The sequence below is a fragment of the Olea europaea genome, chromosome 8 (assembly GCF_002742605.1).
Source record: "Olea europaea var. sylvestris chromosome 8, O_europaea_v1, whole genome shotgun sequence".
NCBI lineage: Eukaryota > Viridiplantae > Streptophyta > Magnoliopsida > Lamiales > Oleaceae > Olea > Olea europaea.
In genome coordinates, this window is record NC_036244.1 from 18,378,813 (window position 1) to 18,382,560 (window position 3,748).

The 3,748-nt window shown below is 34.0% G+C and overlaps 1 long non-coding RNA gene across 1 annotated transcript; it reads left to right on the forward strand.

Moving 5' to 3' along the window:
• The first annotated feature begins 9 nt into the window (after nt 1–9).
• On the forward strand, nt 10–3,748 carry LOC111399069. The gene is made up of 2 exons (XR_002703514.1): nt 10–3,337; nt 3,482–3,748. It is a non-coding gene; the product is annotated as an uncharacterized LOC111399069 (long non-coding RNA).

Here is a 3,748-nt window from a genome sequence, read left to right on the forward strand (position 1 = left end):
AAATTTAGAATATTTTGAAGATGTAAACGAGCCGAGCCGACCCGGCTCACGAGCCTAAAGTTTCGGCTCGAGCTCGGCCCGGTTAAAATGGCCGAGCTTTTTTGCGGGCTTTTCCTAGCCCGAGCTTTTGCTCGGGCTTTTCCCGGGCCGAGCCGGGTAGGCTCGTTTTCTCTTTTTATTTTATTTTATTATAATATATATATATTCCCTAAGCTGCTGCCTTAAAAGGTAGCGAGCAACAGCCTTTAAAAGGCAGCCCAAATTTTAATTTTTTTTAAAAGCTCGCGAGCTCACGGGTCGGCTAGGGCAAAGCCCGTGTCCCCAAAATGGGGCTCGGCCCGAGCCGAGCCGGCGAGCTCGATTGCCATCCCTATTTTGAAATATGCCCATAAATGTTTTTTAGATTATTTATTTAGCATACTTTGTTTAGAGTTTCAGAAGCATGTCAACATGGTGCGAGAAAATTTGCAAATATGGTTCAAACCAATGCTGGGAATCCAGAAAAAGTCATATGCCCTTGCAAATGTTGCAAAAACCGATTTCACCAACATTTTGATATAATGTATGGATATTTAATCATTAATGGCATGGATCCTACGTATAGTACCTATGTATTTCATGGGAAAAAATCGAATGCAGAGATGCATTTTTTCAGGATCACAATAATGTGGAATCCGAAAATGATGATAGAGAGAAAGAAGTTTCAAATTTATATGACGACGTCGAAGTTCCTTTATATCCTAATTGCACGAAGTATACAAGGATATCTGCAATCGTTGCCTTGTATAAGCTTAAAGCTATTCATGGTATATCTGACAAAGGTTTTAATGAACTTCTTGATATTATCCGAGATATGCTACCACATGTGAACACCCTTCCTGATTCTTGCAATTCACCGAAAAGGTTATTGAACACCTTTGATTTAGGCTATGAGAAGATACATGCATGTGTAAATGATTGTTGCTTGTTTAGAAATGATCTAGTTAATTTGGATACATGTCCAAAATATGGATCTTCACGGTGGAAAGTTAATGAACGGACTAAGAAGATTCAAAAAGGGATATTTGCAAAGGTTTTACGATATTTTCCAATTATACCACGATTTAGAAGAATGTTTAGGTCACTCGATAACTAATATCAACTAATATGTCACTCAATCAAGATGGAAAAATGCGTCATCCAGTTGATTCATTAGCTTGGGAGAGAATTGATAAAAAAAAAATGGCTTTGTTTTATATCAGAACCACGAAATCTTAGTCTTGGCCTTTCCTCTGATGGATTTAATCCCTTTCGTGACCTAAATTCTAGGTATAGTTGTTGGCCAGTGATACTAGTTATATATAATCTCCCTCCTTGGATATGCATGTCTAAGGAAAATTTGTTGTTGACTTTATTAATTCCAAGTCCAAAGCAACCTGGAGATGATATAGATGTGTACCTAGAACCACTAATAGAAGACATAAAGGAGATGTAGAATATTGGTGTTGAAGTATATGGTGGATTTACTAAGTCTACCTTCAATTTGAAGGCTGTGCTAATGTAGATAATGGTTTTCCAGCTTATGGGAATTTATTAGAATATCCTATGAAAGGCGAAGTAGCATGTCCAGTTTGTGGGTTACCCATATGTGCAAAATGGTTGACATGTAGTCGAAAGTTTTCATACATGGGTCATAAAAGATTTCTTGCATATAATCATCCATATCGACCGAAAGAAGCTTGGTTTGATGGAAACAAGGAGCATAGGCCTAGTCCTAAAATATTAACTGGGAAGTGATGTGTTTAGTAAAAAATGTTAGCAATAATTGGGGAAAATAGGAAAAAAAAAAAAAAAAGATGAGAAAATCATATTCTAATTGGCCATGGAGAAAAAAGTCAATATTCTTTGAGCTACCATATTGGGAGGTTAGTCATTTTAAACTATTTTGAATTAGTTATTTCTCTGCTTAAACTTTTTTTTTCTAAATTTATATTTTTATTTTCATATATTACTTTTGCGTCATAATTTGGATGTAATGCACATTGAGAAGAATGTTTGTGAAATCATTCTCGGCACTATTTGGCATATGAAGGGAAAATCAAAAGATGAGCTAAATTCTCATAAGGATTTACTCAATATCGGTATTAGAAAGGATCTTCATCTAGAATTGAAAGGAAATACATATTACCTACCGGCAGCATCATATATGCTATCCAAAAAAGAGAGAGTTATTTTGTAAGAGGTTATTTGATTTAAAATTACCTGATGGTTATAACTCTAACATTTTAAAGTGTGTATTATTAGTGGATAATAGGATTTTAAATCTGAAGTCTCATGATTATCATGTGCTCATACAACAGTTGTTATCCGTTGCATTAAGAGGATTTTTATCTAATGGACCAAGAAATTCAATTTTTCGACTGTGTATTTTTCAATGAAATATGTCAAAGAGTCGCAGATAAAAATAAATTAGAAAAGCTTGAGGAGGATGTTGCCGTGATTTTGTGTATGCTAAAAAAGTATCTTCCTCCATCTTTTTTTGACATAATGATTCATTTAACCGTCCACCTTGGGCGTGAGGTTTGTATTGGTGGATTTGTACAATATCGTTGGATGTATCCATTTGAAAGGTAAATTACTATTATATTTTTGTTAACTATTCAAACTTTCGTCTTCTAATTACTTAGATATCTCATGCCTATTATATGGTGAAATAGGTTTATGAAAACACTTAAATTATATGTTATAAATCATTCAAGACCTGAAGGATGCATCGCAGAGCGTTATTTAGCCGATGAATGTATGCATTTTTGAAGTAGTTATATGAAACAAGCTGCTGAAGTAGGTGTTCGACATACTCGAAATGAGAATTTTGAGAATGAAACAATTATTGCTGGGCATGCAATCTCTAAAGGAAATTCAAAGACCTTGAGTCAAGAAATGTTAGAGGTCGCTCATCGTTATGTGCTATTTAACAGCGTTGCAGTTGAGCCGTATAACTGGATATTAATTTTACAACTGGTTATTAATTTGTACAACTGGATATTAATTTTATAGTCTAGAGACAGAAGTTTGAATGGTTTAGATAACCTTTTAAATAAGAAGTGCAAATTGTTATCATGGTTTGGGGAGCTGATATTGTTGCAAAAGGTGAAATCGTATCAACAAATCCAAATGATCTAGTGCATCATGTACCCCTCGATAATGAATGTTGGAGAGTTTTGGTTAATGAAATGATCAATAATGTCAGCTTATATCGTCCCATGCTTGAGTTTTTTCTTTTTGAAGATGCATTAGAAAGTACAATTGCATTGCCAAGTAGGTACATCGAAGTGGATTCGCTATAATCACAATGAAGGTATGCTTAACTTCTTTTCTATTTTAATTTCATTTACCTTTATGTTCGGCCTCAATTGAAGATTGGGTTGTTTAATGTATTTCTTGATATACTTCTGATTTGGATGCTTATTAATTATATCCTTATTATTTTCGTGGTGTGCAGGGGATCCATATTTTGTGGGGTAGCTAAATTGTTGGTCAAAGAAGTGAACTTTGATAGGTTTAATAATTTTTTGTTTTATGACGGAACCTCAATATCCACAAGCTTATTAGTTGAATGGTGATTGGCGCATACAATAGTAGTCAAAAAATTTTGAGAATTGTTTAGATGAATTTTATATTAGCATATTGTATTGAACCGTATTCAGTATTTCTTTTTATTGAAACAATAAAAAACTTGATTATATATGGAGTAATTTTATTTTGTTAA